Below are 15,786 nucleotides of genomic sequence, written 5' to 3' on the forward strand. Positions count from 1 at the left end.
CTCATTTTGGTCCACTATATAAAGAACCAGCTTCCCACATTGGTGATACAGTGATGAGAAGAAGACTTTGCATGTACTGTACCACTCTGTCAGTATTGTAATTCCACTAAAGAATCCACGATTGACTTTAGTTGGCAAAAATATTTTTCAATATCTAATTAACTTGCCATGGGCCCTGAGCACACAAAAGCCCACCTGCAGTTGCTAGCAGTAAATGATAGTGGCATGGCATAAAAAGAAACCCTTGCTGAGGAAGAGGGGGATTCCCTCAACACTCACTCTGATAGTAACACAATTGGGAACACTACAGACAGTACCCCAGTGGATAGAGACAGTGTAGATGCTGATCTATGAGGACAGAATGAGAGTATAGAATCTTAGCTATAGAAAAAGAAAAGGATTGAGGTGGGCCTAGACCCCATATCTGAATGTAGGAACAATTTAAATAGGGAGAAAGAAGTAGCTTTTGACCTTAAAAGTCCCAAAGGGATCGTCCTCAAATACGAGGAAGGTGATAATATCATCAAATGTTTCACAGCCTTTGAGAGGGCTTGCAGAATGAGGAGACTCAAAAAAAAGTAGTGGGGTTTGTTACTCTGGGAGCTGTTTGCAGGCAAGTGCAGGGATAGATTCCTGACACTTGATGAGACAGCTGCAGAGTCCTAAGACCCCATGAAGGACACCCTGATTGAGGGCTGTGGACTCGCCACTGAGGAATATAGAATCAGGTTCAGGGAGACTCGGAAAACCCTGAGTCAGTCCTGGGTAGATTTTGCAAACTTTTCAGTGAAAACACTATGGTGGTTGTTTAAAAGGAAGTCAGGAGCACGATTATGATGGGCTTTATAATTTATGACGGAGCACCTGTTAAATAACTGTACTTCTGAAACGCTGCATCAATACCTGCTGGACCTAGGGTCAGTCTCTCCCCAAGAGTTGGGGAGGGAGGCTGATCACTCAGTTAAAACTGGAGTGTCCTAGAAAAGTCCTGGAGAGGGTGACTAAAAGAAAGGCTGAGGGAAGCTCTACTAGGAGAAAAAGGTGAACCACTATAAAAAACAAAAAAAAGGAGTCCTCTGTAGGTCCCCAAAAATCTGTTCAGGAGGCTGGACCCCAGGACACCTCACAAAACAAAAGTGGGTGCCAGGGTAAAAACTGGGATGCCATACACTCTTGGTGCTCTGACTAAACAGGCAGGGCACCGAACCAAGGACACTTCCTGTCCTAAAAACAAACCCACTAGTGTGCCCCCAAGGGTTGCCAGAGTAGTCCTAAAGGATGAAGGAAAGTAGAGCCCAAAGGTGAGTTGGAGATTCCAGAGGGGAGCAAACACTTTCACCACCTACTGCTGAATGGAAACCCAACCACTGCTCCGAGACACCTGTGCCAATTACACCATTGTGCATGACAGACTGGTACTCTCAAACCAGTACGTCCCAGGTGAGACTAAAAGAGTAAGGGCAGTCCCAATGGAGGGTATTGATAAGCCAGTGGGTTTAGCGTCTCTAGAGATAGCTGTGATTTTTTAGCTGGAGAAGGGTGATGTAGGAAAGTCACACTTTTTGGCATGGTTACTCCTCTCCCCCTTTTTGCCTGTTTATCAGTGTGTTTAGACTATTTTTACTAGGATCCTGCTAACCAGGACCCCAGTGATTGTGCCCTCTCCTCTAAATGTGGTTGCTTTGGTATCCTTTAAGCCCCACAATTGGCACACTGGTGTACCCCTGTAAGTTCCTAGTGTATGGTACTTAGGTACCCAGGGCACTGGTATACCAGGGGTCGCCCAGGGGGTGCAGCAGTGTTATGCCACCCATGGGAGCCCATGAAAACTATGTCTGCAGGCCTGCCATTGCAGCCTGCCTGAAAAGGTGCATGCACCCTTTCAATGCTGGTCACTGCACCAAATCAAAGTAAGTCACCCCTATGGTAGGCCCTCCCAGCCCAGAGGGCACACTGCAGGTTCCTGTTTATGAGAACACCCCTGCATGAGCAGAAGTGCCCCTACAAACTCCAGTTCCAAAGCACTGGACTTGGTAAATAGAAAGAAGTCATTTTATCCATGTACTGGCCACAGGAAATGTTGCACTACCCATGGTCCAGCTCAGGGATGTGGAATTCCTATCGCCCGATGCCCGGGACATCTTGTTTGGGGTCAAGGGCAACAAGTTTTCATGTTTACTTTGTCCTTCGGACAAGTAGGCCCAACCCTCTGCAGCACAAACCCTTTGGCTGCCAGTTTACAGAGAGTGGAATTCTCTGCAGTTGAGGTAATGTGTTTCCAAAAGATAATGCTGTTCGAACTTGTATTTATGGTTCATTATTTGAAAGCCTTCATTATTAGGGTGAGTGCTGTAAATAAATCTTTTAAAGGTCACACTTCACTACCGACGTTGGTTCCGGTACAAAAAAAAAAAAAACGTGTACACACGTTTGAAAAGTTCAAGCTATGAGGCTAAGTATAATGCTCCCAGAATGCTCTCTGATTAGATGCAAATGTTTGCAGAAGCTTGTTAAGCAAGAGAGAAGAGTCTTTGCTTTTAAAATAAAATGTTCAGAAAAAATGCAAGTAGGGAAAAAGTTTCGCTACCATGAAATTTTAGGTGCTATTTCTTTGAAGTGTCATTTAATAAAATGTGTTGATGCATTCTAGTATTTCCAAAAAATATTTCTAATGGAAAATCAGTGTAACCATTTTTAACACGATTATGGGAAGCATGAAAATAAACAAACACTGAAAAAAGTCAACTGATCTGACATATTTGTATAAGTCTTTTAGTTTCATCAATGCGTGTCTTGTTTTGACATGGCTTTTGTAACACTTTATTGTTGTGGGAGCTACCAGGCCCTCAACATTGTAACAAACACTGGCAAAAAAAAAAAAAAAGTTTTTTAACTCTAAAAGCACACGTTGCCACCAGTGGCATAACAAAGGCCCCGCAGCCGCCCTCCAGGGGACCCCTTCAGCACAGCACCTGCCCTGAGTGAGTCTGGAGAGGGGGCTCCTCCATGTTCTTTGCATAGGGGCACCCTCCAGTTTCGTTACGTCACTGACTGCCGCTGTAGTTCCTGACACTGAACAAAACTACTTTGTGTGCCAATATGCTCTTTGTGGAAGAGCAGAATGCGATCACTCACAGTAAAGCCAGCCGATAGAGAGAGAAATAGAAGTTTAACAAAAACAAAATGTCTTTGTTAACACCAGACCCAATTAGGGACCAAGACCCACATGTAGGTAGCTTTTTGCATGTCGCAAACAGCGAATTTCGCTGTTTGCGACGTGCAAAAAGCACATCGCGATGCACAAACCCAGTTTTGCGATTCAGTAACCTGGTTACCGAATCGCAAAACAGGTTTGCGACTCGCAATTAGGAAGGGGTGTTCTCTTCCTAATTGCGACTCGCAGTGCAATGTAGGATTGTTTTGTGACCGCGGGCGCAAGCCAATCGCAGTTGGCACCCATTTCAAATGGGTGCTAACCCATTCGCAAAAGGGAAGGGGTTCCCAATGTCACTGTAAACATTTTTTCAGAGCAGGCAGTGGTCCTGTGGACCACTGCCTGCTCTGAAAAAATGAAATGAAAACATTTCATTTTTCGTTTTTGTAATGCATCTATTTTTCCTTTAAGGAAAACGGGCTGCATTACAAAAAAAAAAAACTGCTTTATTGAAAAGCAGTCACAGACATGGTGGTCTGCTGTCTCCAGCAGGCCACCATCCCTGTGAGGGCCGCCATTCGCAAGGGGGGTCGCAAATTGCAACCCACCTCATGATTATTCATGAGGTGGGCATTTGAGACCCCCTTGCGAATCGCAGATGGTGTCAGGGACACCATCCTACATTCGGATTTGCGACTCGCAATTTGCGAGTCGCAAATCTAAACCTACCTACATGTGGCCCCAAATTCTTTAAAAAAGTCACAATAGTGCACCCATGGTATATGCCTTTGAATTAGTGGCTTTCAAGAGAAGTATACCAGGAAATCGTACCCCCAATAAAATATTTGTGAACTGTATTTTAGCATGGTAAATACGCATGTGTAGATTTGCTCATGTGAAAATCTATTGAGCATTTGCAAGTTCATTTTCCCTCCAGCCACTTTCTTCCCAACCCTGGAAGAAGTTCTAATTCTGCCATTGTCAGGAGTAAATGTCCAACCTTTTTTATTATGGGAAAATATTAGAGAGAAGCTGGTGAAAATCTTTAAAACATGCAGGTTAGTAGGTTTGCAGACTCAAAGGCATTCCAGCCCTGGAACGATTGCTTACTGCTTCCTCCAGCCCCAGTATGCAGATCTGCAGAAAGGTGGCAAAATAAGGAAATTGCTACAGTAGGGATTGAAACTGCAAGTATTCAAGCCCTACCATGGTAGTAGCCCTGGCATAATCAGAGAGGCTATTATCCGAGCTCTTACATAATGAGATTGCTGCCATAATTTGTCGCCACACTACATGGCACCAGATGGACAAGTAGATCTTTTTACAGGACAAGTAGATTTGAGAAGCAACCTGTCCCCTGGACAAGTAGATATTTTAATAAATTCCACACCCCTGCTCAGCTACATAATTGTAACTCAGAAACTAGGCATGTTTGATATAAAACATGTGGGAATCATACCCCAAATCTAATGTCAGTAATGGTGGCATGATTCCATGCACTCTGGGGCCCTCCTTCGAGAACTCCCAAGTATTGCTCCTGCCAGTCTTCCAGGGTTTGCGTGCAGCCCATGCTGCTGCAGACCCCCAGACAGGTTTCTGCCCTCTTGCTGCTTAACCAGCTCAAGCAGGGGAAAGCAGAACAAAGGATTTCCTGTCCGAGAGGGAGGCAACACCCTCTCCCTTGGAAACAGGTGTTACATGGCTAGGGAGGGGCAGCCTCCCTGCTCCACCGTCTTGCTTTGAAGGGCACATTTCATGCCTTCCTCGCTTAATCCGGTATGCACCAGTCCAGGGACCCCTGGTCCCAGCTCTGGTGCAAAAGCACACAAAGGAAAGGGGAGTGACCACTCCCCTGTCCATCACCACGCCAGGGGTGATGCCTAGAGTTTCTCCAGGTGGTCCCTTGATTCTGCCATCATGAAAACAAGATGTGCAGAGGCCCCTGGGGGCATCTGGTTGGTCAGGACAGGTGACTGATGTCAGTGACCCCTTCTGTCAGGTGGTCAACCTGCAGAAAGACCAATCCCTCTGGTAGGACTATTTAGGGACTCCCTTGCGGGTGGATCTCCAGATTCGGCGTGCAAGACTTCAACAGAACTCCTCTGCATCAACCTCTTCTGCTCTTGGCCACTGGAATCCCTGCTGGACTCTTCAGAAACCAAACAAGCCTGCAACTCCTGAAACAACCTGGCCTGGTAACATTGTTTCTTCTGCTCCTTCCATCATTTGCAACATTTCCACAGCTGTGCATCCTCTGGTGTTGGCAAGACGTCAGCTGCACCTAAAAAGCACTGCGACTCTTGCAGCAACCAAGGCTTGTTGACTCCTGCTCCAAGGAATCTTCATGCTCTAAGGAGCCCCAGCCTCCAACACTTCATCCTTGCAAGGCAGTCTCGCCTCTGCTGCTCCAGAGACGTGGGACTCCTCTTCAGATGTGCTGACAGGGCCTCAATGCAAGTTTAAATGCCTGTGGGGGCAAAGAATGCTTCTGCTGGCATTCACGACTGCTGAGAGATAGCCTGGATTCTCCTCCAAGGGTCAACTTCCCTAGACCTCGCTGGTCCTCTTCTTCACTGCAAATCTTCCTTTGCTCCAACTTACATTTGCCAAGGCTTGTTGGTGGCCCCCCTGACCACTGAGCATCTGGGACCCGCTGCCCGACGTGGGACATCTGTACGATGCCAAGGACCTCCATGCAGCTCCTGGGCTCCACAGCCGATCTTCATCTCCCCAGTAGACCCGAATCTTCATCCACAGAAGGGTGGGTATTGGCTCCTGCCCTGTCTGGACACTCCTGTGTAGACTGGACTCTGTCCTCTTCTGTTGCAGGTCCTCTTCTTCAGGAATCCACCGTTGGGTTCCACTGGACTGGCCCTGGTCTTGCAATCTTCCTTCATCAAGTCCCCTTGTTAGACTTTGGGAAGACCAGGTAACTTACCTCTGCTCTCTTGGTCACTGGGGGTCTTCTAGGTAGTCACCTCTTGGGGTCCACAGTTCTCCCAGCTCCCTTCTAACCATCCACATCCTTGCGTAGGGGACCCACCTTCACATTCCACTATTTTAGTATATAGTTTGCCCCCTCCCTATAGGGCCCTACCTATTTTCTGATATTATGTGCCAATGTTTGTTGTTTCTATATGTTAAGTCCTAATAATTACTGTCCGTATATATAGTGTGTACTTACCTCCAGTTGGGGAACTGCCTAGAAGTAATCTAGTTCCGTGCTACTGTAATAAAGTACCTTTATTTCTGTAACACTGTGTGGTTTCTTTCAGGCGTGATAAGTTGCTGTGTGACTGTTGTGGTATTGCAAGTGGTTTACACTCCTAGATGAGTCTTGGCTGCTAACCACAGCTACCACTAGAGAACTGGGGCTTCCTAGACACAGACTCACTCTAGTAGGGGTTGCCTGGACCATAGGTGTCCAGCACACACCAGGCCCGCTTCCTAAAGTTGGTAGTCTGTTCGCACCACTCCCTTAATGGTCTTCTTGGAAATGACCTCCCACAGGTTAGTCAAAGCCCAAAAGAGGAACTGGTTCAGTGGCAATCCTCTCTCAAGGATTCTGGAGGTGCTACTCCTGCAGTTAGTGCAAGTAGGCCCCTGAAGAAAAGGAAAAGAAGAAAGTGTAGGAAAGGTGGGCAACTCTTAGCCAAAGTTCCAGTGACTCAAGAGGATTCTGCTACAGTAAAAAATAACTCTACAGTAGACACTGGTGAAGCCCAGCATGACTGATAAGAGGTCCTGACTAGCAGGCTGCTGTTAAGCATGCATAGGTGGCTCCTCAGCTAACAGAAGAGAGAGTAGAAGAAGGGTGTTTGCTACAGGATGTAGTGACCCCCACTCTAAAACAGCAGACAGGCATCCCGAACCCAAAGAAGCCTGAAAATTAGCCCCTTCACCTGTCAGTCAAGAGGTAAAGGTGTGATTCTGGGCACTGACAGCTGTCAGTGGTCTATGCTGGGTGTTAGCCTTTATGGCTCCACTGTCCTTGGCTTGGTGGCCTGACCCCCATGTCAAACAGCAAGCTAGGCCCCTGACCCGGTTGGGCATGGTGGGGTTACTCAGCGTGTTAGCAGAGGTGGACATCTGCATCCCAGAAAAAAGATAATGAGCAAGAAAACTAAAAGAGCAAAGAAGCCTTTTAAATGGGGTCCGCACACTTTGAGGTAGGTCAGCTTCCCAACTGAAATGACCTTGACAGGAGGATGTAAGACAGAGTGGGCCCTACAACCATCCAGCCTGCCTCCTTGCTCTTCCTTGCCTGACAGACTAGAAACGCTCTCCCAGGTTGTGGCTGAGTACCCTGGCTTGTTGCTGGGCGGAGGGGGCTGTGTAGGAAGCTGGGTTCTGGTTGCAGTACCCCTCCCCACACACACAGTTTTTGCCTGTTTTTTGATGCAACTTTGACTGAAATGCACTGGGTTCTTGCTAACCTGATCCCTAGGGCCAGTGTTCCTTCCCTAAAACAAGGCACATGGACACTTGATCCTCAAGTGACCAGGCCCTTTAGCACCTCTGTAAGTCCCTAGATGGCCCCTAAGACATGCGGCACAACTTGTGCCACTCTAAGGGTCCCACCACCAACCTCATGCAGACTGCCATTAAAGTCTGCATGACAGGGTGCTCCCTAAATGTGAAAACAACATGGCACACAGTGTGCGATATCCCCTAAACATCACATGTAATATTTGTAAGTCACCCCTACAGCAGGCCTTGCAGCCATAAGGCAGGGTGCATTATAAGTGTGGACATATCTGCAAGAGCAGATATGGCCCTACTACGTCTTTGCTGATTCTAAGACACAGGGTTTGATTTAGAAGCTGGCAGAGGGGAAAACTCAGTCACAAACATGACAGATATCCAGTCTGCTGTATTACGATCTCATTCTATCATATGGGGATCTTAATATGGCAGATGGGATATCCGTCACGTTTATGACAGAGTATTCCCTCTGTCAGCATCAAATCAGGCCCATACTAAGTGAACAGGAAAGCCATTTTAAGTACACGTTCTGGAGACTGGTCAAACAAGTTCCCCAGCTACATGATGGCTTCATTGAAAATAGGGATGTTTGTTATCAAACATCTCGTAATAATAAACCCTCACTAATTCCAGTCATGGTTTTATTAATGCATGCACTAAGGAAGGGAGCACCTCGAAAGGTGCCCCTGAAAACCTATCAACTGCTGATGAGCTCACTAACTAGTTGTAACCAGTCTACCACCAACAGATGAAAATCTGAACCCCAGGGGTGAGAGCCTTTGCTCTCTGGAGGTCAGAGACAAAGCCTACTCTGAGAGAGGTGCTTAGACATCCCTTCCAACAGGATGACCTGCAAATCTGCATTCCAAGGCAGGAAGCTTAAAAAGAAGCCCGCCACCTATGGTATGCAGAACTGGCCTTCCTCAGAGGGAGATGCCATCCCACCTCTACTCCAGGGCCCATCTGGCACCTGGACAAGCGGGAAAATTAGCTATCCAGGACGTGTGTTGCATTTCCAGGCCTGGGGTGACCAGCCTGAAATTAACACAGCCCCAAGAATTCCGCCATGTTGTGTGTGGTAGAATTAGGAATTCTGGGACAAGGCGATGCCCACTCCCCAAAAGAAGTGGTAATCTTGGGGTGTAGTGACCACAAAGGTAAGTAGCTCATTGGCTACTACCCTTCACTCCCCTTAACGCCCCCTAAATTCAGTATTAAGGGGACCCCCTGATACCAAGAAATTAGATTTTTGCTGGATACAGAAGTTCGACTGGCAAAGAAGCCTGCTGACCTGAGAATAGGGGCACACAACTGACTTGGCTCCAACCCTGCCAGCCTACCTGCTGCACCCAACCCACGTGGAGCAACTGACCTGTCCTGCCGCTGCAGCCTCCAAGAAACCAGGAGAGCTGCTAGTGCTTCACAAACTGCCAAGTAGAACTCCCTTGGAGCAGAGGAGCTTCTTCCCTGCATCTGCAAGCACCCACAAAAAGAACTGTGAGGACCGGGACCGCCAAAGACCTGAAACAGACAGCACCACTGCACCTAAGCTGCCTAGCCCAAGCTGAAGTTGGTCAACGGTGCCAACGGCATCTGCAGCCTGTTTCTGCAGACACCCCCCCTGCAAACACAATTGATCTGAAGACAAAGACCCGACGCTTCAGGACAACTCTGCACCCTTCCGCCCTGGACTGAGGACAAGAAGACCAAGGGTGTATCCACGTCTCCCAGCCTCATGAGACCTGTTGGCTTGGACAGACTGGACGCCCAGTCCACGTCTGCAACCTGTTTTTGTGGGCCCCCTCCAACTGTGAGTAACCCCAGCACCAGATTAGATGCCAAAAGACACCACTGCACTGAGCACCACAGCCCGAGAAGACGTGGACCAGAGGTGTCCCCACGTGTCAAAGGACCTCAAGGGTCAAGCCCTCCTGTGAGTTTCCCCAGACTCACCTTCCTGTCCCAACTTGCAGCAACTTCCCAGACAAACCGTTTCCCATTGAAGTGAATGGGCCACCCAACACCGTAACACACCTCTGCACCCGGACGCACCAGAGCTTCCAGAGGTGATCTGTTGGTGTGGCCTTGAACCCTGTCCCATACTCACCTTATGTCTCAGACAACAGTTCCATAAGTCACCGGGAAGTGTCTGAATGCAATACATATTTTACCCCGATAGGATAATATTACTGCACCCCAAAATTTGTGTAAACTATTAAAAACTGTAAAAATATATAACCCAAAAGTACTCACCTAATTACGGTGATCTAGGTATCAAAGTTTTATATAAAAGCATGTGTTATTTTTATAAATTGGTGTCAGGTTTCTTTATTGAGTGTCTCTAAGGCTGAACTGCGCAATCAGCGATTCAGTATGATCTCCTGAGTTGCCATTAATCCCAGCTACTAATGTCACTCAGACCCAAAGGCATCTTAAATCAGGCTCTCCTCTTGACCCTTATCCTGTGGCTATTTTAAAACTGTTCTTTTCCAGACACTCACATCTTATTTCCGATGCTATCTGTAGGAAGCTGGCCTGGTGTGTTGTGGGTAACTATGGTACTTACACCTTATACCAGGTCCAGGTATCCCCAATTACTGAAGTGTAGGCAGTGTCTAGAAGTCAGGCTCTCTAGAGGTACCTGTGGATGAGCAGCCAAGGCTTATCTAGGAGACATGCAAAGCTCATGCAATTCCAATGTAGCACGGCTTGAAACATCTACTCGACCACTCACTACGGTGTTTTATGAGGTCGAGCTATTTTTAGAACCTATTCACCCCTTTTGGCGAGTGGACAAAGTACAGGTTTTCAATTCAGAAAGAAACCTAATTAGCAATTAAGATGCCTTCAAATCTTATTCTTGTCACATTTGCTCTGTGTTCAGAGACAGAGGTCAAAAGTCAGTTTGTCCTCTTGCAATGCAAATACTTTTCCATGTGACTGCAGAGTTCCAGGATTTTGTAAGGTGAACTGTCTGACCTGTGTAAAATGAAAGGCTGTGGTTAGCAGGTCTTTCCTAACACACAACATTTATAGAACCAAGTCAACTCACCAAACATTTCAAAATATATTTCAGTAGCTGTGAAAGACCATTTTTTTTGTACTTGTGTGATGAAAATAATATTTTAATAGGATGAAAAAAAAAAATCATAACACTTTACTTGGTGATGTGCAAATGATAATATTTTTTCTGAAGCCTATTTTTCACAGATTATTGTTAATACACTATATAGTTTTATCAGTAAAGCTGCAAGTTAGTGGGAAGGTTTTTGGATATTTCTTGGAAATTTACTGTCTGTAAATGACAGTGCGCTACCACATCATGCTTTAGTAATATATTTATTAAAAGTGAGTGTTTAAACAAACTGAGAAACACTACAGTCATGCATGGACCATGTGTACCCAACATGTGGGTTATATTTATTATACATGGCGCAAACATTTGGTGTATTTAATCAAACAGAGGACTTTTTTACAGCAGAAATGCTGAATTTGAAGGTGCACTCATATCTGAGAGTGAAGAAAAAAGCAATTGTAAAATACAATATTTCCATAGGATCACACAATTTGAGACCCATTTCCGGGTCAAGTACATTACAGTTAGGTTGAGTAGATTGTTCAAGCTACTCGTCAAGCAGGTCTATTAACATTTTTATGCTTTTTCGAGGCCTGTGTAGTCACACAGCACTTGCACACATGAAAGGAAACACCCGCTGTTACAATAATAATGGTACTTTAGTTTAGTGACACAATACCAGAAATACTAGATAGGCAATTACCCCAGCAGGAGGTAAGTAAACACACTAGGGGGTTATTCTAACTTTGGAGGAGTGTTAATCCGTCCCAAAAGTGACGGTAAAGTGACGGATATACCACCAGCCGTATTACGAGTTCCATAGGATATAATGGACTCGTAATACGGCTGGTGGTAAATCCGTCACTTTTCCGTCACTTTTGGGACGGATTAACACCTCCTCCAAAGTTAGAATAACCCCCTAAATATGTACACTAGTAATCAGAAATGGGCATAAAAAGCAGTAAAATCACAGTGCAATAGCAATAGATAGTGACCCCAGGGGAAGCCTAAACCATATACTAAAAAAAATGGAATGCGAAAGCAGACCCCCACCCAGATAAGTGAATCTGTTCAGGGGAGCTGGAGGAACTAGGGAACCCCAAAGTTAAGTACCACAGTGTCCCCCTGCCACCAGGAAGAAAGGAGTAAATTACTGGATTTCCCCAAACCACCAGAAAAGATAAAAAGTAAGAAAATGCAACTCCCAGACAAGACTGCAAGAAACCAGCGGTGGATTCCTGAAAAGGAAGGCCTGTGGAAGAAGGGGACAGAGTCCAGAAGTCACAGGAGTGTCCGGTGGTGGCAGGAGCCACTACACATCCGTCTGTGGTTGCAGGAGTTGGTTGAATGTAGGACAAAGGCGGTCAGCAATGCAGCCCTGGAGCCAGAGAAGAGATCCTGGAGGATGCAGTCGACGTCCCAAGCCAGATGGAAGATTGCAGTTGGTCAGTGGTGTGAAAAAGCCACCAAAAAGACTTGGCAAAGGCAGATGTCGCAATGAAGCAAAAGTGGAGCTGCCGGGGGACCAGCAAGGTCCAGGAGGACTCAACCCACGGGGGGAGTCCTGGGGACACCCTCAGCATGGCAGAGAGTCCACAGAAGAAAAGGCAGCCCCCACAGGAGACCCACTGTAAGAGGAACCAAGAGTCGCACAGGAGCCCACGCAGCACAACGGAAGAAGGGTCTTGAACCGCAGGAGAAGCACGTAGAGGGCTGTGTGTCACAGGGAAGAGTGCTGGGGGCTACACTGACCCTTGGAAGATCCCTTGGAGGAGATTCCAACAACCCTTAGTAGCTGCAAGAGACGTGGTGCACAGGGGTACTGTTCTGCATGGAAATGCAAGGGCTAACATCCACCAAAATTGGACAGCTGGCAGATAGGGCTAAGAGGTGTAATCCAGACTACCACCTGTGATGCAGGAGCCACACAGCTCAGGAGGAGAGAAGATCCACGCAGCCGGTCGTCATTGCAGTTGGTGCCTCGGATGCAGGGGAGTGACTCCTTCACTCCAAGGCAGATTCCTTATTTCTTCTCGTGCAGACTGAAGACTTGCTGCCCTCAAAGGATGCACAGCTGGAGAAAAGTTGCAGAAGCTGGGAAGGAGCCATGGAAACAATGTTGCAAGCAGAGTCTTTGTCGTGGATGCAGACTGTTGGTTCCTGGAGGGTCCAGTCGCAGTTCGAGTGGCTAGAATTCGAAGTAGAGGTTGAAGAGGAGTCCTGCCGGAATCTTGCAAGCCAAATCTGAGGGCCCACCCAAGAGGAAGACCCTAAATAGCCCTAAAAGGGGGACTGGTCACCTACCCAGGTGACAACCTATCAGGAGGGGGCTCTGACATCACCTGCCTGACCTTGCCACTCAGATGTTCCCAAAGGCCTCTGCCCACCTTGGAATCAAGATGGCAGAATCAAGGGACCCTCTGGAGGAACTCTGGGCACCACCCTCTGGGGTGGTGATGGACAGAGGAGTGGTCACTTCCCTTTCATTTGTCCACTTTCGAACCAGAGCAGGGACTGAAGGACTCTGAACTGGTGCAGACTGGTTTATGCTAGGAGGGCATCAAATGTGCCCTTTAAAGCATACCAGTGGCTTGGAGAGGCTACCCCTCCCAAGCCATGCAATACCTATTTCCAAAGCGAAAGGGTGTTACCACCCCCCTCTCCCAAAGGAAATCCTTTGTTCTGCCTTCCTGGGGTTGGGCTGTTCAAGCAGCAGGAGGGCAGAACCCTGGCTGAGGGGTGACAGCCGCTTGGGCTGCCCGGAAAACCCTAGATGGCTGGTAGGAGCAATGCTGGGGGTCTTCTATGGAGTCCCCAAAGTGCACAGAATTATGCTTCCAATACTGGCAACAGTATTGGGGTATGCTTCCAACAGGTTTGATACAAAACATGCCTAGGTTCAGAGTTACCATTATGTAGCTGGACATAGGTACTGACCGATGTCCAGTACACGTGCAAAATGGCGTTCCCGCACTCATGAAGTCCATGAAAATGGAGTTGGAGTTTGTGGGGCCACCTCTGTTCATGCAGGAGTGCCCACACACACAGGTACTTACACCCTGCCCTATGGCTAAGGAGGGCCTACCATAGGGGTGACTTACAGTGACCTCATGCAGTGACCTGTAGGGAAAAGGGTGCATTCACCCTTTCATGCAGGCTGCAATGGCAGGCCTGTAGATACACTTTGCTTGGGCTCTCCCTGGGTGGCATAATACATGCTGCAGCCAATGGGCAGCCCCTGGTACCCCAATGCCCTTGGTACCATATATTAGGGACTTACATGGGGGCACCAGTATGCCAAATGTGGGGTATATGTGGTGCATGTAAGAGAGAGCATAGTAACTTGGGTCCTAGTCAGTAGGATCCCAGTGAACACAGTCAAAACATACTGACAACAGGCAAAACGTGGGGGTAACCATGCCAGAAAGAGGGTACTTTGCTACACTATCAATGTCTTTTTCAGGTTGATCCATTGGTCTCCTGTAAGAAGATTATCTCTGCCTCTTCTAAAAAAAAAAACTAAAAAAACACAAAAGTGGATCTAGACCCAGGTGACCTAAAATACTACAGGCCCATCACTCGCTTACTCGCCCTTTCACAAATTATGGACCAACATCTAGCTTAATGGTTGGCCAACACTATTAAAGCCACAGGGATCTTGGATTGGAAACAGGCAGGTTTTCACACGAGGACCACTAGAGAAGCACTATTAGTTGCCATTCACATTCTTGATAACACAAGCAATTTTAATTCTCTTCCAGTACTCCTTCTCACTGATTTGTTCACAACATTCAATATGGTTGACCATACAATTATCGATGATTGTTTGACAACCCTGAGTCTATTACGCCAAGTCCTCAGCAAGTTCAGATCCTTTCGCACTGATCGCAGTCAAGTGGTTTTATTAACCCCCCTATGTTCCCCTACCCCACAAACACATACACTTTTTTTTTTTTTTTTAATTGACAGGATCTGGGGTTCCTATATGGTTCAGCTCTCTCACGGATTATATTTAACCTTTATGTCCAGGTTATAGGGGAGCGTTTTCGGAAGTTTGGTCATCAGTTACTGTCCTACAGAGGTGACACTCAACTGCTTCTGAATGTAAAAAACATCTCTATAATACCATAACCTCCCCTCAAAGGGACTGTGTCTCTGTGATTCAAGGATGGACGACTTCCAACTTCTTAAAACAAAATGGCAAAACCGAAATTTTGATCCTTAGTGAAGATCACTTGGTTTATTCTAACAACTGGTGGCCTGCCTCCACGGAAAACCAGCCGGTCCCTGCTCTCAATGTGAGGAATCCAGGAGTTTGGTTGATCATGAGCTGTCGTTTGACTACAATATTCATAGGTTCTCATCCACTTGTTTTCAGCTACTTTATTCCCCGAAAAAGATCTTGTAATTTCTTCTTTCAGAGTTGCATTCCTTTGCAGTTGGTTCTCTGATCTTTTCCCCCCAAAATAGCACAATTTCTCTTGGTCTCACAGTCAACTGAACACACTACAGAGGATCCAGATTATAAAAATACGGATAGCTGCATGTCAGTGGAAAGCTGACCCAATGCCTGTTGTACCTTACACTAGCTTGTGGTAAAGAAACGCATCCACTTTAAGTTCCTCTGTCTGAATCACTGTGCCTCCTACCAGCCAGATCCCAAAATGCTTAGTTACCTTCTGATGCATTAAGTCTAACTCTCTTAGCTCAAAATTCCCCAATACAAAAAAGAACACTTCAGCCAAAAGTCTGGAACACCCTCCTGACCAACCTACCTGTGAATAACTTTGTTATATTTCGTAAAAAGCGAAACACCTTTCTGTTTTGCTAACCTCTTCTCATCTATTTCTGGGTGTTTTTTTGCCCTGATCTCGTGGATTTTTCCTTTCCTAGTGGCAGGATTCAGATGGGTGATCGCCTGCACTATAGCAATAAATGGCTAAATAAAGTGAAGCATACAGTCCTCAAAAAGTCCCTCTTACCTCTTCAAACAATTCCTTCCTTTTAATACTCCCTGACCCCCACCTTTTTATACATAATACAATTCAAACAGGCATATCTGCGAGCAATG

General features: G+C 46.6%; 1 protein-coding gene across 8 annotated transcripts in view; it reads right to left on the reverse strand.

Moving 5' to 3' along the window:
• The window catches only part of RBBP5 (RB binding protein 5, histone lysine methyltransferase complex subunit), a 570,252-nt gene that overhangs the window by 526,208 nt on the left and 28,258 nt on the right, over window positions 1-15,786 (reverse strand). The window lies entirely within an intron of this gene.

Source organism: Pleurodeles waltl, chromosome 6, assembly GCF_031143425.1.
Source record: "Pleurodeles waltl isolate 20211129_DDA chromosome 6, aPleWal1.hap1.20221129, whole genome shotgun sequence".
In the NCBI taxonomy this organism is placed as follows: domain Eukaryota; kingdom Metazoa; phylum Chordata; class Amphibia; order Caudata; family Salamandridae; genus Pleurodeles; species Pleurodeles waltl.